Here is a 23505-nt window from a genome sequence, read left to right as displayed (position 1 = left end):
GCATGATAGAGCCACCTTCAAATGGCTCAGAACGCATACTGTCCATCCTCCTGCTCACCGCCTCTGGTCCAGTACACCTACTCAGCATCTATGCTCCAACACTGCTCCCCACCTAAAGCTAAAGATCAGTTCTACGAGGAACTCCATAATATAATTAGTAGCATCCCCAATACCAAACATCTGTTCCTGCTGGGGGACTTTAATGCCAGGGTTGGGGCCGACCATGACTCATGGCCCTCCTGACTTGGGCGCTATGGCATTGGAAGGATGAATGAGAATGGACTGAGACTGCTTGAGTTGTGTACCTATCATAACCTCTGCATCACCAACTCGTTCTTTCACAAAAAACCCTGTCACCAGGTTTCTTGGAGACACCCAAGATCACGTCGTTGGCACCCGCTGGACCTCATCGTCACAAGGCAAGCCTCTTTAAACAGCGTTCAAATCACACACAGCTTCCACAGTGCAGACTGTGACACCGAACACTCCCTGGTGTGCAGCAAGGTTAGACTCAAACCAAAGAAGCTGCATCACTCCAAGCAGAAGGGCCACCCGCGCATCAACACCAGCAGAATTTCTTATCCACAGCTGTTACAAAAATTTCTAAATTCACTTGAAAAAGCCCTTCAAAACACTCCCACAGGGGATGCAGGGACCAAGTGGGCCCAAATCAGAAACGCCATCTATGAGTCAGCTTTGACCACCTATGGCAAACACATGAAGCGGAATGCAGACTGGTTTCAATCTCACTTTGAAGAGCTGGCACTGCTGAACTACAAGAAAGCCCCCAGCGAGTGAACATCCGTAGCACTTAAAACAGCCAGAAGAGCTGCACAAAGAACAGCCAGGCACTGTGCAAATGACTACTGGCAACACCTATGCAGTCATATTCAGCTGGCCTCAGACACAGGAAACATCAGAGGAATGTATGATGACATTAAGACAGCTTTTGGGCCAACCATCAAGAAGATCGCCCCCCCCCTCAAATCTAAATCAGGGGACACAATCACTGACCAATGCAAGCAAATGGACCGCTGGGTTGAGCACTACCTAGAACTGTACTCCAGGGAAAATGTTGTCACTGAGACCGCCCTCAATGCAGCCCAGCCTGTGCCAGTCACGGATGAGCTGGACGTACAGCCAACAAAATCGGAACTCAGTAATGCCATTGATTCTCCAGCCAGCAGAAAAGCCCCTGGGAAGGACGGCATTACCCCTGAAATAATTAAGAGTGCCAAGCCTGCTATACTCTCAGCACTCTACGAACTGCTTTGCCTGTGCTGGAATGAGGGAGCAGTACCTCAGGACATGCGCGATGCCAATATCATCACCCTCTATAAAAACAAAGGTGACCGCAGTGACTACAACAACTACCGTGGAATCTCCCTGCTCAGCATAGTGGGGATAGTCTTTGCTCGAGTCGCTTTACACAGGCTCCAGAAGCTGGCTGTGTCTACCCTGAGGCACAGTGTGGCTTTCGAGCAGAGAGATCCACCATTGACATGCTGTTCTCCCTTCGTCAGGTACAGGAGAAATGCCGCGAACAACAGATGCCCCTCTACGTTGCTTTCATTGATCTCACCAAAGCCTTTGACCTTGTCAGCAGACGTGGTCTCTTCAGACTACTAGAAAAGATCGGATGTCCACCAAAGCTACTAAGTATCATCACCTCATTCCATGACAATATGAAAGGCACAATTCAGCATAGCGGCACCTCATCAGACCCCTTTCCTATCCTGAGTGGCGTGAAACAAGGCTGTGTTCTCGCACCTACACTGTCTGGGATTTTCTTCTCCCTGCTGCTCTCACCTGCATTCAAGTCTTCAGAAGAAGGAATGTTCCTCCATGCAAGATCAGGGGGCAGGTTGTTCAACCTTGCCCGTCTAAGAGCGAAGGCCAAAGTACAAAAAGTCCTCATCAGGGAACTCCTCTTTGCTGACGATGCTGCTTTAACATCTCACACTGAAGAGTGTCTGCAGAATCTCATCGACAGGTTTGCGGCTGCCTGCATCGAATTTGGCCTAACTATCAGCCTCAAGAAAACGAACATCATGGGACAGGACGTCAGTAATGCTCCATCCATCAATATCGGCGACCACGCTCTGGAAGTGGCTCAAGAGTTCACCTATCTAGGCTCAACTATCACCAGTAACCTGTCTCTCGATGCAGAAATCAACAAGCGCATGGGAAAGGCTTCCACTGCTATGTCCAGACTGGCCAAGAGAGTGTGGGAAAATGGCACACTGACACGGAACACAAAGTATGTCAGCCAAGAGCGACGTCACAATTCATTCCATCTTCGCTGCCTCCGGAGAATACTTGGCATCAGGTGGCAGGACCGTATCTCCAACACAGAAGTCCTCGAGGTGGCCAACATCCCCAGCTTATACACCCTACTAAGCCAGCGGCGCTTGAGATGGCTTGGCCATGTGAGCCGCATGGAAGATGGCAGGATCCCCAAGGACACATTGTACAGCGAGCTCGCCACTGGTATCAGACCCACTGGCCGTCCATGTCTCCACTTTAAAGACGTCTGCAAACGCGACATGAAGTCCTGTGACATTGATCACAAGTCGTGGGAGTCAGTTGCCAGCGATCGCCAGAGCTGGCGGGCAGCCATAAAGGCGGGGCTAAAGTGTGGCGAGTCGAAGAGACTTAGCAGTTGGCAGGAAAAAAGACAGATGCGCAAGGGGAGAGCCAACTGCGAAACAGCCCTGACAACCAATTTTATCTGCAGCACCTGTGGCAAAGTCTGTCACTCTAGTATTGGCCCTTTCGCCACTCCAGGCGCTGCTCCACAAACCACTGACCACCTGCAGGCGCTTACCCATTGTCTCCCGAGACAAGGAGGCCAAAGAAGAAGAAGAAGACAGAAATTGATGGATATCTGGATACTAATGACATCAAGGGATATGGGGATAGTGTGGGAAGGTGGCATTGAGGTAAATGATCAGTCATGATCTAATTGAATGGCGGAGCAGGCTCGACAGGCTGAATGGCCTACTCCTGCTCCTATGCTACTATTGAGTGTGTGTGAGGCATTTTCCACTAAAATTAGTGTATGTGGCTAAGATGGTGTCGCTGTAGCCACATTGGACAAATGGATAGCATGAGATCACCATAACATAATCCCACATTTTCAATAGCAAAGGTGTTCAGATGTAGCCAAGCTGCTTTTACCGCCCAATCCTCCTCCTCTCTGATTACATTTCAGGCTTCCTAGTGCCTGTCTTAAATATTTTATCGATCTGACGGAAAACTCAAAGCTGTTGAAGCTTTGTATCCTCTTGGCAAAACCCCATTCGAGCCATGGTCCTGGCAGCCATCAATAATGAATCATCTTCATAGATTACTAAAGAAAGCAGTGAGCAAGATTAGCCAACTCTACTTCTTGGAAAAGGCGGTCATTTCTGCAGCTGCTCTCAAGTGTCGTCCCAAAATGACTCTAATTACTTCCTCTACATTTGCTCAAAAGAACAGTGGATTGCTCGATCCCCTATCTTTTAGAATAAAACAGTTTACAAACGATAATCTTTTCAGGCAGATTAAGTACATTTTACTCTCCTCCCACGCACATTAAAGGAAAGTTAAGAATGCTAATTGTGAGATGTGGAGAGCTTGGAGTCACAATGTTAGTAACAGACTGTAAGCAGGTCAGCGTTCATTAAACAAACATTTTTGCAGTGATTGGATTCTGAAATCCCAGTGGTCAGCGATAGATCTGAAGCTGCCAATAACTTTCATGAGGAGCATTAAAAGGAAAACAGGGCGTAAGCATTAGTTTCTATCAAGATGATCTAATTAAAATGATTCCCTCCAAATGTGCAGGAAACTTGGCAAATGGAGAGCACTTTATATAGAACTGTTTTCATGGGAAACTAAATCTAATTTATAAATAACCAGAGAAGGACTGAAAGATGATACACACAGACACACAGACACACACACACACAGAGCCAGTGGATGCCCCACGTTGCTGCTCACAGTCAGTCAGAGGAACACAGGAACAGGAGTAGGCCATGGTGCCCTTTTCCACCATTCAGTTAGATCATGCTGATTTGTATTTTAACGCCATCTACCCGCCTTCGTTCCACAACTCTTAATGCACTTGTCTAACAAAAATCTATCACTCTCAGTTTTGAAATTATTTAACGATTGTCTTCTCTCTGTCTTTGTTATCCTTGTGTTGACGTCTTTCACTCTTTCTCAGTGCAGAAGGGGATGCACGTGGAAGTGTGAAGGACCGTCCGAGGCCAGCAGACAGCCAAGGCCCAAGATGGAAGAGCAGGGATGGCAGGAAGCAGTTAGACTGAAGGAGCAGAAACTGAGCCAGAGGCAGCATCGGAATGGGGTGGGTGGGCAATCAATATTATGGGGAACGGGAGGCAGTGGGAATGTTAAGTAGGGGGTACTGTGTAGCATTGGGGCACAAGCACCAGCAGAACCACCACCATCACCAGCAGAACCACCACCGCCACCAGCAGCACCACCACCGCCACCAGCAGCACCAACATAGCAACCAGCAGCACCAACAGCATCATTGCCACCACTACAACAAGCAGCACCGCAACCTGCAGCACCAACACTGCAACCAGCTCCACCAGCACCACCAATACTGCCACCACCACAACCAGCAGCACCATCACCAGCAACCTCACCAGTCGCTACAGCATCATCAATATCAACAACCCCCTATTTCTACTGCACCTTCAATGTAGAAGGCGTTTCACAGGAGGGTAATCAAGCAAAAATCATGAGCAAGCCAAAGGAGATCTTAGGCGGGTGACTAAAAGCATGATTGAAGAGACAAGTTTTCCAATGGGTCTTAAAGGAAGAGAAGGTTTAGGGAGAGAATTCCAGAGCTTGTGGCCAAGATAGCTGAAACAATGGCTGCCAATGGTGGGGCAAAGGGAGTCAGAGACAAGAGCCTAGAGTTGGTGGAACACAGAGCTGTAGGGCTGGAGAAGATTACAGAGCTAGGGGAGAGGCCATGGAGCGATTTGAATGCAAGGATGAAAATTTCAAATTGAAGATGTTGGAGAACTGAGAGCCAGTGTTAGTCAAAGAGGACGGAGATGATGGGTAAACAGAGTTTTGGATCAGCTAAAGTTCATGGAGGGTACAGGATGGGAGGCCGACAGGAGGGCATTTTAATTGTCGAGTTTGGAGGTGGCAAAGGCATAGACAAGCATTTCAGCAGCATATGTACTGAGACTGGTGTGGAGATGGGTGATGTTACCGAGACGGAAGGTCTTTGTGACGGACAGGATATGGGGTCAGAAGCTCACCGTGGGCTCAAGTAGAACACAGAAGCTGTAAACTGTCTGATTCACATGAGACAGTGGCGGGGACAAAATGGAAGTAGCAGCGAGGATGCAGAGTTTGTAGAGGGGACTGAAAACATTGGCTTCAGTCTTCCCAATGTTCAACTGGATGAAACTGTGGCTGATTCGGCATCAGCAGTCTGACAACACAGAGCAGGTGCAGTGGTTGCGAAAGATGGTGAAGAGGTGGAATTGGGGTGTCATGAACATATGTGTGACACTTAGCCCATGTTTCAGGAAAATTTCACAGAGGGGCAGCATGCAGATGAGGAAGACAAGGGCACCATGGATAGATCCTTGGGGGACTCCAGAGGTATTGCTGCAGGAGTGGAAAGCCATTGCTGAAGATGCTCTGGACTTTGAAGAGGAAAGGGAAATAGGCGATGGGCAAGGAAAGATAAAGCACCATCTAGCTTCTGGAGGAAGCTAAGTACATAATAAACCTTACGGTTAATATAGTTTAAAAGTAATACCCGGTCGTTACTGTTGCAACCAAGGTGGGAGGAATGTACTGTTTATTCGAGCTCCACTTATCCACAGGTATTGAAATCATTTCCCACTTACTGTTACCGTCAATCATAGGCTCTATTTTTATCCCAGAATAAAACACATCAACTAGGTTTCTTTAATTAACAACAAAATTATCAGTTTATTATAAAACTAGTCTTAACCAGTAATGAAGCAAAGCATAAACATACAGATCGAAACATAATAGTTCCCTTTTTACCTTAGCCCCTCACACACACGCAAAGACACACCGGTTAACTGGGAAAATAAAGGGATCTTTGTTTTTAGAGCTCTATTACAGACAAAAAACACTTGGGCTGAATACTTGCTCATTCTTGAAGAAACAGCAGATGAGTTATGTTGTGTTCCAAAATGTCATACAGTCTGGCCTTCGAGTACACATAGACGGGTCACTGGGATCTTTTAGAACAGTTCTTTTCAGGTGGCATTGAAAATTCATTTAGCAGGCTTTTCTTCAAATACAGGTGACAAGATGAGTTCACACAGTGGACTTCACAGGGTCTTTTAGAGAGGTGCTGGAAAGAGGAGCTGGGTTGTGGTTTTCTCTTCTCTCCTTGAAAGTTCTCTCCCTTTTCATACAGTTCAATCCTAACTCAAAACAATTCAAAAGCAAAACCAACAACAGGAGGTCAATCTTTTGACCTCCATCAATCTTGACCTTTTACCTCTTTGTAAACAACTTCTCCAGGTGTCCAAAATTCTCTGTTGTTTATTGATTTGGAAGTCAGGTGGTTTCCCAGAAAGACTTGTTGTTGCTGCAAATCAAGTGGTTTCCCAGAAAGGCTTGTTTTCCTCACAAGACCTCTCAGTGCCCCTTTTAAAAAACATTTCCAAGGACTGTTTTTCAAAGTCAAGTGGCCTTTACATGACCCCTTTTGAAAACCCCAAAGTTTCACATTTCTTCAATCTTTCAAAAATGAATCCTCAAAAAATATATTGAACAAAACGCAGAGGCAATTTCGTAACATTACACAAACTGTTTGTGTGTTATAAACAGGAAGTGTGTGCAAGGCGAAGATTAATGATAAATTACACAGATATGTATTAGAATATCTCGCACTTGGCACAACTACTGCACTCGAGACATTATACTTCAAAGAATCAGATGCTACAGATGCAAAAGAAGTCACTTACAGGAAAGAAAGCCAGTCATTTAATGCTGGGTTCTTGTGAGTTTGAGGACTTAAATTCCCTAAAGCCCCAAACTGGGCATGATCCCAGCATGGCACAGGAACAAAACTCATTGTCGGGGCCTTAAGAACTAAGAGCACCTTCACACCTTCTCCAACAGCACCTCCCAAACCCACAACCACACTGCCTCGAAGTACAAGGGCAGCAGGCACATGGGAACACCAACACCCGCAAGTTCTCCTCCAAGTCACACACCACCCTGACCTGGCAATATATCGCCGTTCTTTCATCGTCGCTGGGTCAAAATCCTGGAACTCCCTCCCTAACAGCACTGTGGGCGTACCTACACCAAATGGACTGCAGCGATTAAGGAGAAGGCAGCTCACCATCAACTTTTCAACGGCAATTAGGGATGGGCATTTAATACTGGTCTTGCCAGCGATGCCCACATCTCCAGAATGATTATTTTTAATTCACTAAATTATAAAATGATTGGGTCCAATGTTTCTTATCGAAATGTTTATTAGTACAAGTTCTATCCTGGTCTTCGGACTTAGTTCTCTGAACAACTCTCTGAATATTCCTTGTAATCTAATGCATAGGCTCCCGATTTAATTCTGGGCCAGATTTGGGCGGGTAAGCAGGGGTGCAAGTTAGAAATCTGCTATACCAGAAATAAAGGGGCAGGGTAAATATCCAGGAATATGTCCAACCCAGACACATGGACCCTACCATCACAAATAAAGAGTGGATACTACAGCTGATGACCGCATTCACTGATATACATGGCATCACAGGCCAAAATAAGCACGCCATTTGTGTAAATACTACACTGATTTCACCGTGATTAAAATAGCTTCATTATTGGCTTTCATATTCTTTAACGACAAAAGAATAAAAAGCTTTTTGTCAGTTTGGCTCCATTTCATTCATAAATTATGCAGTTCCTCCCATCAGTTCAAAGGTAAACGCAAATAACGTTGTGCTTTTGTACTACTCACACTGTGTCTCAATAGCACTTAAACTGAGCGATATGCTGCACTGTGCATATTCAACTAATATTTCAGAAATGAAAATCCAGACATCATGTCTCATTTATGCGAGCCATTTGCTCACAAAAGATGTAGCCCTGAGAAAGTGGAGCTGCAGACTTGTTTTACTGTGCTATTACTCATCACCCATTCTACTTTTCAAATGTGTCACCTGTGGCTCTGTGGGAGGCTCTCTCAATCAGAAGATTGTGAACTCCAGTCCCACTCCTGCGACTTGAGCACACAGATGCTGACTGACACTTCAGTGCAGTACTGAGGAAATGCTGCACTGTCAGAGGTACTCTCTTTTGAGTGAGCCAGTAAACAGAGGCCAGATCTGCCTTCTCAGGTGGGTGTAAAAGATCCCATGGATCTATTTCAAAGAAGAACAGGGGTGTTTACTCCAGTGTCCTGGCCAATATTTACCTCTCAACCAACATGGTTAAAACAGATGCTCTGGTCATCATCTCATTGCTGTTGGTGTCCGCTTGCTGTGTGTAAGTTGACTGCTGTTATTCCTATATTATAACAATGACAACCGATCAAAAGAAGTTAATTGGCAGGTCCTGAGGGTGTGAAAGGCTCTATATAAATACAAGTCTTCCTGTTTTCTTTCTTTTAGTCAAAAACCTGTGGGTAGGAACAGTGCGATCTCAGGATAGTAAGTTTCTTTTTATTCGTTCATGGAACATGAGCATCACTGGCAAAGTCAGCATTTACTATCCATCCCTAATTGCCACTGAGAAGGTTGTGGTGATTCCGCCTTTTTGAACTGCTGCAGTGCATGTGGTGCGGGTACATTCACAGTGCTGTTAGGAAGGGAGTTCCAGGATTTTGATCCAGCGACAGTGAAGGAACGGCAATATATTTCCAAGTCAGGATGATGCGTGACTTCAAGGGGAACTTGCAGGTGGTGGTGTTCCCATGTGTTTGCTGCCCTTATCCTTCCAGGTGGTAGAGATTGCGGGTTTGGAAGGCTTGGCAAGTTGCTGCAGTACATCTCGCAGATGGTACACACTGCTGCCACTGTGCATCGATGATGGAGGGAGTGAATGTTTAAGGTGTTGGATGGGATGCAGATCAAGCAGGCTGCTTTGTCTTGGAAGGCGTCAAACTTCTTCAGTGTTGCTGGAGCTGCTTTCATTCAGGCAAGTGGGAAGTATTCCGTCACACTCCTGACTTATGCCTTGTACAGACTTTGAGGAGTCAGGAGGTGAGTCATTCACCACAGAATTCCCAGCCTCTGACCTGCTCCTGTAGTCACAGTATGTATATGGCTGGTCCAGTTCAATTTCTGGTCAATGGTAACCCCAGGACGTTGATGGTGGGGGATTCAGCGATGGTAATGCCATTGAACATCAAGGGGAGATGGCTAGATTCTGTCTCATTGGAGATGGTCATTGCCTGGCACTTGTGTGGTGCGAATGTTACTTGTCACTTATCAGCCCAAGCCTGAATATTGTCCAGATCTTGCTGCATACGGGCACGGGCTGCTTCAGTATCTTAGGAATTGCGAATGGTACTGAACATTGTGCAATCATCAGCGAACATCCTCACTTCTGATCTTATGATGGAGGGAAGATCATTGATGAAGCAGCTGAAGATGGTTGGGTCTAGGACACTACCCTGAGGAACTCCACAGTAACAACCTGTGGCTGAGATGATTGGCTTCCAACAACCACAACCATTTTGCTTTGTGCTAGGTATGATTCCAACCAGTGGAGAATTTTCCCCCGAATCCCATTGACTCCAGTTTTGCTAGGCTCCTTGATGCCACACTCAGTCAAGTGCAGTCACCCTCACCACAGCTATGGAATTCAGCTCTTTTGATCCATGTTTGAACCAAGGCTGTAATGAGGTTTGGAGCTGACTGACCCGGGTGGAATCCGAACTGAGCATTGTTGAGCAGTTATTACTGATTAAGCGGCACTTGAAAGCACTGTCGACAACATCTTTCATCGATTTGCTAATGACTGCGAGTAGACTGATGGGGCGCTAATCAGCCGGATTGGATTTGTCCTGCTATTTGTGGACACGGCATACCTGGGTAATTTTACTCATTGTTGGGTAGAGGCCGGCGTTGTAGCTGTACTCGAACAGTTTGGCTAGGGGTGCATAGAAAACATAGAAAATAGGAGTAGGCCATTCGGCCCTTCGGGCCTGCCCCGCCATTCAACAAAGATCATGGCTGATCATCTAATTCAGTACCCTGTTCCCGCTTTCTCCCTATGACACTTGATCCCTTTGGCATTAAGAAATATATTTATCTCCTTCTTGAATATATTTAATGACTTGGCCTCCGCTGCCTTCTGCGGTAGAGAATTCCACAAGTTCACCACTCTCTGGGTGAAGAAATTTCACCTCATCTCGGTTCTAAATGGCATATCTCGTATCCTGAGACTGTGACCCCTCGTTCTGTACTCCCCAGCCATCGGAAACATCCTCCCTGCATCTAGCCTGTCTAGCCCTGTTAGAATTTTATAGGTTTCTATGAGATCCCCTCTCATTCTTCTAAACCCTAGTGTATATAGGCCTAGTCGACGAAATCTCTCCTCATACTTCAACCCTGCCATCCCAGGAATCAGCCTAGTAGATCTTCTTTGCACTCCCTCCATGGCAAGAACATCCTTCCTCAGATAAGGAGACCAAAACTGCACAGAATACTCCAGATGTGGTCTCACCAAGGCCCTGTATAACTGTAGTAAGACATCCTTACTCCTGTACTCAAATCATCTTGCAATGCTTGCTATCAGTGACTGGTGTACAAGGACACCCAGGTCTCGTTGCACCTCCTCTTTCCCAATCTATCACCACTCAGATAATAATCTGCCTTTCTGTTTATACAACCAAAGTGGATAACCTCACATTTATCCACGTTATACTGCATCTGCCATGCCCAATCACCCAATTTGTCCAAATCGCATTGGAACTTCTTTGCATCCTCCTCACAGCTCACATTCCCCCCAGCTTTGTGTCGTCTGCAAACTTGGAAATGTTACATTTAGTTCCCTCACCCAAGTCATTAATATATATTGTTAATAGCTGGGTCCCAAGCACTGATCCCTGCGGTACCCCACTAGTCACTGCCTGCCACCCGGAAAAAGACCCGTTTATTCCTACTCTCCGTATCTTGTCTGTCAACCAACTGTCAATCCATGCCAGTACATTACCCCCAATCCCATGTGCTTGAATTTTGCACACTAACCTCTTATGTGGGACCTTATCAAAAGCCTTCTGAAAATCCAAATACACCACATCCACTGGTTCTCCCTCATCTATTCTACTAGTTACATTTTCAAAAAACTACAGTAGATTTATTAAGCATGATTTCCTTTTCGTAAATCCATGCTGACTTTGCCCAATCTCGTTTATGCTTTCCAGGTGTTCGCTATCACATCCTTTATAATAAACTCTAGCATTTCCCCCACTACTGATTTAAGGCTCACTGGTCTGTAGTACCCTGTTTTTTCTCTCCCTCCTTTTTTAAATAGTGGGATTACATTTGCCACCCTCCAATCTGTAGGAACTGCTCCAGAGTCTGTAGAATTTTGGAAGATGACCACCAATGCATCCACTATTTCCAGGGCCACTTCCTTAAGTACTCTGGGATGTAGATTATAAGGCCCTGGGAATTTGTCAGCCTTTAACCCCAGTAACCTCCCTAGCACTATTTTTTTACTAACACAGCTAGTGCAGCTAGTTCTGGAGCACAGTTCTTCAGTACTATTGCCAGAATGTTGTGAGGGCCCATAGCCTTTGCAGTACCCAGTGCCTTTAGCCATTTCTTGAGTCACATGGAGTGAATCAGATTGGCTGAAGGCTGCCACCTGTGATGCTGGAGACCTCAGGAGGAAGTCGAGATGAATCATCCACTCGGCACCTCTGGCTGAAGACGATTACAAATGCTTCAGCCTTGTCTTTTACACTGACGTGCAGGGCTCATCATTGAGGATGGGGATGTTTGTAGTTTGTTCCAGTTAGTTATTTAATTGTCTACCACTATTCACGACTGGATGTGGCAGGATTGCAGAGCTTAGATCTTGTCCATAGATTGTGGGATCATTTTACTCCATCTATATCATACTGCTCCCACTGTTTAGGATGCATGTAGTCCTGTGTTGTAGCTTCACCAGGTTGGCAACTCATTTTTAAGTATTCCTGTTGCTGCTCCTATCATGCTCTCCTGCCCTCTTCATTTAACCAGGGTTGATCCCCTGGCTTGATTGTAATGGTGATGGATCTGCTAGGCCATGAAGTTACAGATTGTGGTTGAATACAATTCTGCTGCTGATGATGGCTCACAGAGCCTCATGAATACCTAGTTTTGTGCTGTTAGATCTGTTCTGAATCTATCCCATTTAGTACAGTGGCAGTACCACACAAAATGATGGAGCGTGTCCTCAGTGTGAAGATGTGACTTGGTCTCCACAAGAACTGTGTGGTGGTCACCCCTACCAATACTGTCATGGAGAGATGCAGCTGCGATAGGACCAGGCCAAGTAGGTTTTTCCCTCTTTCTCTCACCACCTGCCGCAGGCCCAGTCTGGCAGATATGTCCTTCAGGACTCGGCCAGCTCGGTCAGTAGTGGTACGACTGAGCCATTCTCGGTGTTGAACATAGAGGTCCCCACCTAGAGTACATTCCGTGCCCTTGCTACCCTCAGTGCTTCTTCCAAGTGATATTCAATATGGAGGAGTATTGATTCATCAGCTGAGGGAGGGAGGTTACCTTGCCCATATTTCACCTGAGGCCATGAAACTTCAGGGGGTCCAGAGTCAATGTTGAGGATTCCCAGGGCACACCCTGCGACTGTATTTTTTTTGTTTGATCATGGGACGTGAGAATCACTGGCAAGGCCAGCATTTATTGTCCATCCCTAATTGTCCTTGAGAAGGTGGTGGTGAGCTGCCTTCTTGAACCGCTGCAGTCCATATGGTGTAGATACACCCAACAGTACTGTTAGGGAGGGAGTTCCAGAATTTTGATCCAGCGACAGTGATATAGTTCCAAGTCAGGATGGTGTGCAGCTTGGAGGGGAACTTGCAGGTGTGGTGTTCCCATGCATCTGCTGCTCTTGTCCTTTTAGGTGGTCGAGGTTGCGGGTTTGAAAGGTGCTGTCGAAGGAGCCTTGAAGAGTTGCTGTAGTGCATCTTGAAGATGGTACACACTGCTGCCACTGTGCGTTGGTGGTAGAGGGAGTGTACATTTAAGGTGGTGGATGGGGTGCCGATCAAGTGGGCTGCTTTGTCTTAGATGGTGTCAAGCTTCTTGTTGTTGGAGCTGCACCTATCCAGGCAAGTGGGGAGTGCTTCATCACACTCCTGACTTGTGCCTTGTAGATGGTGGGCAGGCTTTGGAGAGTAAGGAGGCGAGTTACTCGCTGCAGAATTCTCATCTTCAGACCTGCTCTTGTAGCCACAGTATTTATATGATTGGTCCAGTTAAGTTTCTGGTCAATGGTGACCCCCAGGATGTTGATGGTGGAGGATTAAGCAATGATAATGCCACTGAATGTCAAGAAAAGATGTTTAGATTCTCTCTTGTTGGAGATGGTCATTGCCTGGCACTTATGTGGCTTAAATGTATACTGCTGTTCCACCACTTCTGATGGGTCTGTTCTGCCATTGGGATGGTAATGGAGGAGTCAGAGAGTTGTTACAGTCATTCGGCCCATCGAGTTCATGTCAGCTCCCTGTGGAGCAATCCAGTCAGTCCCATTCCCCTGCTTTATCCCCACAGCGCTGCAAGTTTATTTCCCTCAAGTGCCCATCAATTTCCTTTTCAAATAATTCAATGTCTCCATTTCCTCCATCCTCATAGGCAGTGAGTTCCTGTTCATTATCATCGTTGTGTGCAAAGGTTCTTCCTTACGTTCCCCCCGCACCTCTTGCCCAAAAGCTTAAATCTGCATCCCCTAGGCCCTCTACCATCAGCTAATGGGAGCAGCTTTTCTTTGTCTACTGTATCTAAACCTGTCATAATCTTGTACATCTTTATTAAATCTGCCCTCAATCTCCTTTACTCCAAGGAGAAGAACCATAGCTTCTCCAACCTACCTTTGTAGCTAAAATTCCCCATCCATAGGAACCATTCTGGTAAATCTCCTGTGCACCCTCTCATAGACCCTCACATCCTTCCTAAAGTGTGGCCACCAGAACTGGATGCAATAGTCTAGTCATGGCCCAACCAGAGCTTTATAAAGGTTCAGCATAACTTCCCTGCTTTTGTACTCAGTGCCTCTATTTAGGAAGCCCAAGATCCCATATTATTTGCTAACTATGTAACTATGTCCTGCCACCTTCAAGATTGATGCACGTGAACACCCAGGTCCCTCTGTTCCTGCACACTCTTTAGAAGTGTTCCATTAAGTCTATATTGCCTCTCCCTATCCCTTCTGTCAAAAATGCATCACCTCACACTTCTCTGTATTAAGTTCCATCTGCCACTTGTCTACCCAGTCTCCTAGCCTATCTATGCCCTGTTGCAGTTGATTGGATATCATCCTCACTGTTTACCACACCTCCAAGTTTGGTATCATTGGCAAATTTTGAAATTTTACTCTGTATTCCAATATCCAAGTCACTTATATATATAGCAAAAAGCAGTGGTCCCAGCACTGACCCTTGGGGAACATCACTGTCTCCCATCCTCCAGTGTGAAAATCAACCATCTACTGCAAGTTGCTGTTTTCTGTCCTTAACCCATTTTTTATCCAAGCTAACACTGGCCTCAATTTTGTTATCCAGCCTTTCATGTGGTACTTCGTCAAATGCTTTCTTAAAATCCATATAGTTAACATCCATTGCATTCCCTTTATCAACCTTCTCTGTTACTTCATCAAAAGGTTCAATTAGATTAGTCAAGCACATTCGGTCTTTTACAAATCCATGCTGGCACTCCTTAATGAACTCAAACCTCTCTAAGTGCCTGTTGATTTTTTTTTAACCTGATTATTGTTTCCAAAACCTTACCCAGCACTGTGGTTAAACTGACCGGCCTGCGGTTGCTAGGAATGTCCTTACACCCTTTCTTGATCAAGGGTGTCACAATTACCACTCTCCAATCCTCTGGCACCTCCCCCATATCTAGGGAAGGTTGGAAAATTATGGCAAGCCCTTTTGCAACCTGGATTGCAAGCCATCCAATCTGGGACATCAGTTGTGAGATATGATTCAGTGAGTATGACTATGTCAGGGTGTTGCTTGTCTAGTCTATGGCACAGTTCTCCCAATTTTGGCACTAGTCCCCAGACATTAGTGAGGAAGACTCTGCAGTATAGACTGAGCAGTGTGTGCCTTTGTCGTTTCTGGTGCCTATTTCAATGCCAGGTGGTCCGTCTGGTTTTATTCTTATTGAGTATTTTTACAGTGGCTTGTTGGGCCATTGCAGAGGGCAGTTAAGAGTCAAACGCATTGCTATGGGTCTGGAGTCACATGTAGGCCAGACCAGGTAAGGACAGCAGCTTTCCTTCCCTACAGGATGCTGGTGAACCAGATGGATTTTTACGACAATCTGGTAGTTTTATGATTTTTCCAGATTCATTAATTAAATTAATTTAAATCTCCCTGGCTGCCATGTTGGGATTTGAACTCATGTTCCTAAAGCACTCATTGAGGCCGTTAGATCCCTAATCCAGTAACATTACCACTATGCTACCGTTCCCGCAAGTAGACCCAGCCTACTTTTAACGCCCTCTCACACACCATTCTCGCTGGCCGAGAGCAGTTAAAATCCCAGCACAATTCAGAGGTACACACGCGATTCTGGGACTCAATAAAGATTGATGGTAGAATCTGAAGAGAACAGATGGCTGCACTGTTACTGTAGTAGGATTCACCGATAGTGAGACAGTGAACTGAGTCAGGCATTGCGACTGCCAAGGTTTCTCTGCAATCCAGTGAGCCAGTGGGGAGCTGTGCTCATACAGAATATAAATTGGAGATGATTTTGGAACACTGTAGCCCCAATTCTCTGACCCTGAGAGCGCCAGATTTCAAATCACCCCTGTAATACCACTCCTGTTATAATGAAATTAATACTGGTTTTACAATGAAAATGCTCATCCTATATAGTTTCGTCTGGAAGGAACAAACCGAATGCACCTCCCAGACTAACTGCTCAAATCACTAAGCTCTTAACAGAGAGGAGCACTTGGGCTCCATATTTGCACTATCTTGTCATTTTGCATCCACAAAACAATCAAGCTCAGCTGGCAGAACCTCTCTAGATTTCAAAAGAACTGAGATTCATCCTTTCCCATCAAATGAGGGAATTTAGACACAGACGCACCCACTAAGGAACTCGAGGGCAAATTGAATTAAATTTTAATTAAACCCATAGCAACGCCCTGCCTGAGTCAGCCCCTTACAGCCACTGCTCCACAACAGCTGGTCTGCCATTGTCACTCAAAGACTTAACTTAGAGAAGGGTGTTATACAAAGACCACTGTTATCAGTTTGTACATTATTAGAACGAACTGGAGCTCTCACATCACTTGTTTTGCAGAGCTTTTCCCATCTTGCTCCCTACATCTCCCAAAGGGTATTCAAAATAAATAAGTGTTCGGGGACAGCATTACCTCCAAGTCACACAATAATCCTGACTTGGACATATATCACTGTTCCTTTGTCATCCCTGGGTCAAAATATTGGAACTCCCACCAAACAGCAATGTGGCATCACCTTCGCCACACAAACTACAGCAATTCAAGAAAAAGGCCCACCACCACATTCTTAAAGGAAACTAAGAATGGGCAATGAATACTGGTCTTGTCAGCGACACCCTCATTCCGTGAACGAATGATAAAACAAAGAAGGAGCTCCAGGTGCACAATTCCCCAGTCAATGGTCCAGGGGAGCACTGCTCCTCATGTGGGGCCCCCGACTGGGAAATCAGCCCGGAAGCGTAATCCTTTGATTCTTGTTCTTTTCTTTAACATCTCATCTTTCTTTGTTTACCCAATTCCCAGCTCCAACAGTCCAGGAAGGTGACTTGCTTCCATGCTTCTGTCAATGCATCCTCTGTAACCAATTTGTGTTCACACCACTGTCCTGGTGGTCCCCAGCCCCCTCCCCTGTGACACTGTTGGAACGACCAAGTCACCAATATGGGGAAATAGTGTGTGTGAACTTGTCTCCAATAGTGTTTCACCCAGCAACTTTCTCCAACGCATGTTATCATTAGACCAACCTCCACGATTACTTTGATCGCATCCCGTCAGGCAACACTACAGAATACTCGGTACAACACACAAACAGACCTGGAGTTTCCACCCGCATCACAGCACTCGATTATAAGGCTTGAAGTGTCTCCTGTAAATATCGAGCTCACTCACACCAACTAGTGAGGACCGTCTGAATTATGTGGTAGCTGTACTTGTTTTATACATTTCCATCAATGATTTTAAAAGTTGTACAGTTCCTCCAAACCACACAAGCAAATTAGCACCTTTTAATCTCAACCTAAATTACTTGCAGCTGGCAAGGTGACTAAAAATATTACTGACATTTTCAGAATATGTTACGTTGAATTTATAGCACAGAAAAAGGCCATTTGGCCCAACAGATCTATGCCTGCATTTATGCTCCACACGAGCTTCCTCCCTTACCTCATCTAACCTGATCAGCATATGCTTCTATTCCTTTCTCCCTTATGTACTGATCTAGCTTCCTCTTAAATGCACCTATGCTATTCGCCTAAAAGCACTCCACATGTCGAGGACAGAGAGAACATTCGACCTGCCATTTCGCTTTCTCTTGTTTGTTTATTTAAAGCTTTGTTGGGGAAAGATAATCAGAGAAAAATGGAACAAACAAGATCGGGGACAAGATGCCTCAGTCAATCCCAGCACAAGTCCTCTTGTTACAGCCACAATGACGCCACTGCCTGGCAGTCTGAAGAACTGGTGATGGTTTCCCCTCTAGCTTATTTGTATTACAAATCAAGCTGAGAAATCAAGGCATTAAAGGCCAAATGATTTCTTTGGAAATACCAGACAACTTATTGGTCACAATTACAAGTGGAAAAATGTAGGAGTACATTGTTTTCTAAAGAGCCTCTGGAATAGCTATCGAGCAAACTGGGAAAATTTTCTAGATTAAAACCTGCAGCTCATTTTCCTCTCCCCTGACTTACAGATACAGCCTTTTACTATTTAACAATACTTACAGTTAACAGTCTGATTTCCATCACAGTTCTAATACAGGGAGCTATGCATCAGAGTAATCCAACTTCACTTGAAGCAGTTGCAGGCACATATAACGCTGGGTTATTAATGAAAGCAGCCTGTTAATTCCACATGCAGACAGGACGAGAGAAACCCTCCTCATCAATCGTTAGCAATTGCTGGAACCCTGCTCTCACCATGGTTACGGCACCTTACTTCAGCAGCAGGTGATCCACTCTATCGCCATGGTACCCAAAAGGCTGCAGCAAAGCCCTATCAATCGGAGCAACGACAATGGGTCAGCACTCAAGCCTGTTACCACTGACACTATTCTCTATCACAGCCGATTGTTCAGAGAGCGCACTCTTACCGAAAGCTGGTGTGGCTGGAGCCGAGCTTGTAGTGGGACTGCCTCTGGATTGTCTGAAGAATACGAGCTGCCACCAGGAGCAAGGACTGAAAAGGGCTGTTCCCAGGCACATAGCATTGTCGAGCCTCCACTGAAATTACTGGTGAGGGTCTCGCTATATAGCCTGCCAGCGGTTTCTCATTGGTGAATCCCAGTGCAGCAGTAATGGGTCTGAAGCGAAAGCAAACTACAGATGCTCTGACTCTGCAATCCTTGCTGCAAGGACAGTTGTAGTTGATGGATTTGCAGAACAAAAATGCAATTCACACTCCTATTAATTTGATATTATCCCTTCCATCACTGAGCTCTTTTATTCAATTCATTCGAACAGCACTAAAGACATTTGTAATTTATAAAACAGAAAACTGTAGTCTGCAGTTAATCATCAGTTTTTTTTTAAATACCAGGTACTCTCACTGATTGGCTGATGTATTTTTTTCTTCCTCATTGCTTCTAAGCAGCGCAATAAATCTTGAAGTATTGTCTACAATCTTGAAATCAATCCCTCGTTAAATTATGCTACAGTCGGCAGTCTAATGCTCGTCTCATAAACCATAGCCCATTAGGGTATCGACGTGACACCGCTTGATGTCAATTACTGTGTGCGCCAAGCAAGATATTCCTGAATAATCCACTTTCCTTTCGCATTTACACCTGTCAAACTGTTGGTAGACATGTCCCAGGTTTGCAGTATCCTTTCAACACAGGTGCTCACTAAGTCCTCGCTAGCACACAGTGCAGGAGTGGAGCTGATCTTAGTAGAATTCTCCGATATATGCTCGAAACCAACAACTTGTAGAAAATAGCATCAGACATCAACACTGTGCCCAATTCAACTGAAATTGGGATTATGTTGAACGTGTCAATGATGAAGCATTAGTGAATTCCACAGAATCACTGAAGCACTTCAATATTACTTTGACAAATAAGAGATAGAAAGAACCAAAGTAAGAAGCTGCACTTCAATAGCGCCATTCACGAACCCAGGACGCCCCAAAGCATCTTACGGTCAATGAAGTGCTTTTGAAGTGTAGTCACTGTTGTAGGAAACACGGCAGCCAATTTGCGCACAGCAAGATCCCACAAAACAGTAATGTGATAATGAACAGATCATTAATTTTAATGATGTCAGTTGAGGGATGAATTTGGGCCATGACACTAGGGAGAACATCTTATTCCAATAGTGCCATGGGATCATTTACACCACCCAAGAGGGCAGAAAGGAGCCATGTTTAACATATCACTTGAAAGTCAGCGCCTTCAACAGTACAGTACACCCTCAGTGCTGTACTGGAGTGTCAGCCTAGATATTGTGCTCATGTCTCTGGGTTGGAACCTGAACCCATAATCGTCTGACTCAGAGGTGAGAGAGCTACTAACTGAGCCACAGCTGACACCTGTAGACCTGTGTCAGCTCACAGAAACATCTTATAGAATCAGTGAATCATAGATTGGTTACAGCACAGAGGGAGGCCATTGGGTGTGTCATGTCTGTGCCAGTTCTGTGCAAGAAAGTCTCACTCCCTTGCCCTTTCCCTGCAGCCCTGCAAATTTTTTTTCTCTTTGGATAATTATCCGATTCCCTTTTGAAAGCCACGACTGAATGAGAGCAAGGCTACCCTACCCAAACCCGAAGGGACCCGACGACGTGTCAGGTTCAGGTCGGGTCAGGTCGCTCTTCCGGGTCCGGCATTCGGGCTTGGGTCGGGTCGGACACACTCTATCACCACCTCCGGTACGTGGCTCCAATCTTAATGTACTTTTTAAACAACCTCTCAAGTCCAGTTGCAGTTTTTGTTGCTTATCTGCACAAACTTAAAAAGTGAAAAACAGAAGCTAGATTAACTGAACATTCCGGTGGTCGGGTCAGGCAAGGGAAAAATGAAAGGACTCGGGCCAGATCGGGCTAGGGGTTGGATGTGGTTCTGTCGGGCTCGGGTCGTGTTTCATTAGCAGACCCGAGCAGGCCTTTAGATTGAATCTGCCTCCAGCACACTCTCAGGCATTGCATCCTAGATCCTAACCACTCACACGTAAAAAAAAACTTTTCCTCATGTTGCCCCTAGTTCTTTTGCCATTCACCTTAAAATTATATCCCTGGTTCTTGACCCTTCCACCAATGCGAACAGTTTCTCCCTATCTACTTAGTTCAGATTCCTCATGATTTCGAACACTTCTATCAAATCTCCTCTCAACCTTCTGTTCTCTAAGGAGAACACTCCAGCTTCTCTAATCTATCCACATAACTGAAGTCCCTCATCCCTGGAACCATTTTCATCAATCTTTTCCTCTCTAATGCCTTAACATCCTTCCTAAAGTGCGGTGCCCAGATTGGACACAATACCCCAGTTGAGGCTGAACCAGTATTTTATAAAGACTCACCGTAACTTATTAACCACTTTCTCAACCTGCCCTGCACCTTCAATGATTTGCGCAGCGATGCAACCACCCCCTCGTCTCTCGGCTTCTGCACACCTTTTAAAATTGTATCCTTTATTTTATATTGCCTCGCCTCGTTCTTCCAACGAACATATATCACTTCACATTTTTCTGCATTAAATTTCAGCTGCCACGAGTCCGTCCATTCCACCAGCCTGTCTATGTCCTCTTCAAGTCTATCACTATCCTCCTCATTGTTAACAATACTTCCAAATTTTGTATCATCTGCAAATTTTGAAATTGTGCCCTGCACACCCAAGTCTAGGTCATTAATATAGATCAAGAAAAACAGTGGTCCTAACACCGACTCCAGGGAACCCTGGATATACCGTCCTCCAGTCTGAAAAAGCGAATGGCATTTAACATAAAATTCCCCTCCCAAAAGCACAATCCCTTTGATTCTGGACTTTTGTGCACCCCCAATCCCATCGCCCCCACCATGGCACCCCAATCCCACTGCCCCCACCATGGCATCCTCAATCCCATTGCCCCCACCATGGCACCCCCAATCCCATCGCTCCCACCAGGGCACCCCCAATCCCATCACTCCTACAATAAAAGCAAAATACTGCTGATGCTGGAAATCTGAAACAAAAACAAGAAATGCTGGAATCACTCAGCAGGTCTGGCAGCATCTGTGGAAAGAGAAGCAGAGTTAACGTTTCGGGTCAGTGACCCTTCTTCGGAACTGACAAATATTTGTCAGTTCCGAAGAAGTGTCACTGACCCGAAACGTTAACTCTGCTTCTCTTTCCACTGATGCTGCCAGACCTGCTGAGTGATTCCAGCATTTCTTGTTTTTGTTTCCCATCACTCCTACCATGGCACCCTCAATCCCATCACTCCCACCATGGCACCCCCAATCCCATCACTCCTACCATGGCACCCCCAATCCCATCACTCCCACCATGGCACCCCCAATCCCATCACTCCCACCATGGTACCCTAATCCCATCACTCCCACCATGGCACCCCCAATCCCATCACTCCCACCATGGCACCCCCAATCCCATCACTCCCACCATGGCACCCCCAATCCCATCACTCCTACCATGGCACCCCCAATCCCATCACTCCCACCATGGTACCCACAATCCCATCACTTCCACCATGGCACCCACAATCCCATCGCTCCCACAATGGCACCCCCAATCCCATCACTCCTACCATGGTACCCCCAATCCCATCGCTCCCACCATGGCACCCCCAATCCCATCACTCCTATCATGGCACCCCCAATCCCATCACTCCTACCATGGTACCCCCAATCCCATCGCTTCCACCATGGCACCCCCAATCCCATCACTCCTACCATGGCACCCCCAATCCCATCACTCCTACCATGGTACCCCCAATCCCATCACTCCCACAATGGCACCCCCAATCCCATCACTCCCACCATGGCACCCCCAAACCCATCGCCCCCACCCTGGCACCCCCAATCCCATCGCTCCCACCATGGCACCCCCAATCCCATCACTCCCACAATGGCACCCCCAATCCCATCGCTCCCACCATGGCACCCCCAATCCCATCGCTCCCACCATGGTACCCCCAATCCCATCGCTCCCACTATGGCACCCCCAATCCCCTCACTCCCAACATGGCACCCCCAATCCCATCGCTCCCACCATGGTACCCCCAATCCCATTGCTCCCATCATAGCACCCCCAATCCCATCGCTCCCACCAAGGGACTATCAGATGCCTTGTTCCTACTCCCTTGCTAAACCTCCCCACCTTCAAAACAAATACCTCAATATTCATCCTTTTAACCAATCTTCACCACCCCCCACCCCATCCCTTCCTGGCTTACCACAAATTTGATGTCTCTTCGTGAAGTGCCTTGGGACCTTTCTTTATGTTAAAAGTCACTATATAGATGGAAGTTGTCTGAAGTGCAGTAACTATTATGTCGCCAAACACACTGAGAAATGACAATTCAGGTTGCATCATGTGAATCCTCTCCTAAATCATCCAACAATTACTGTTCTAATACGGATGCTTAAATTAAAAGTCTAGAAGTGGAGTCAGAGTGTATGGTTCAGGGAGGATCAGATAATGTACAGCAATTATAATAATATGGTTGTTTAGCAAATGCTGAGAGTTTTATCAGATCTTTCAGAATGTACAGACAATATCTCTGTTTTCTTTTCAGTGAAGGTAGCCAAGAATATTTTGCTGCATTGCTAAAGTGAGTTCTATTTCCCAATTCCACCCTGCCCACACTTCTCTGATAAGAGAAAAAGGCAGAACAACACATCTTGCCTTGGGGTTGGGTGGCACAAACTCACACTCATGTTCTCACTTAAATTCATTGGAAACTGAAGTGCCAGCAAGGTACATCTCGATTAACTATTCAGCACTTTAGGCGCCCACGTCATTATCAGTTATCTGACAGAAGGGCAGCGATGTCTCCTTCTGTGCCATAAATGACTATGTTCATCTTACGGTTATGTCAAGGATGCTGCTCTTTGG

At 45.9% G+C, this 23505-nt stretch overlaps 1 protein-coding gene across 5 annotated transcripts in view; it reads right to left on the bottom strand.

Annotated features, from left to right (window-relative positions):
* The window catches only part of sema4ba (sema domain, immunoglobulin domain (Ig), transmembrane domain (TM) and short cytoplasmic domain, (semaphorin) 4Ba), a 448919-nt gene that overhangs the window by 218391 nt on the left and 207023 nt on the right, over positions 1–23505 (bottom strand). Inside the window, exon 1 of one of the 5 annotated variants that reach the window (XM_068017748.1) lies at positions 18551–18666. The exons of 3 other annotated variants lie outside the window; for them this stretch is intronic. The gene's annotated coding sequence lies outside the window, so the exon portion shown is untranslated. Of the gene's footprint in view, positions 1–18182; positions 18423–18550; positions 18667–23505 lie in introns of those variants that run through there. One more of the 5 variants, XM_068017750.1, reaches the window with a different exon arrangement.

This window comes from Heterodontus francisci, chromosome 38 (genome assembly GCF_036365525.1).
Source record: "Heterodontus francisci isolate sHetFra1 chromosome 38, sHetFra1.hap1, whole genome shotgun sequence".
Lineage (NCBI taxonomy): Eukaryota > Metazoa > Chordata > Chondrichthyes > Heterodontiformes > Heterodontidae > Heterodontus > Heterodontus francisci.
The sequence above is the reverse complement of the archived record's forward strand: the minus strand, read 5'-3'. Positions and strand labels throughout refer to the sequence as shown.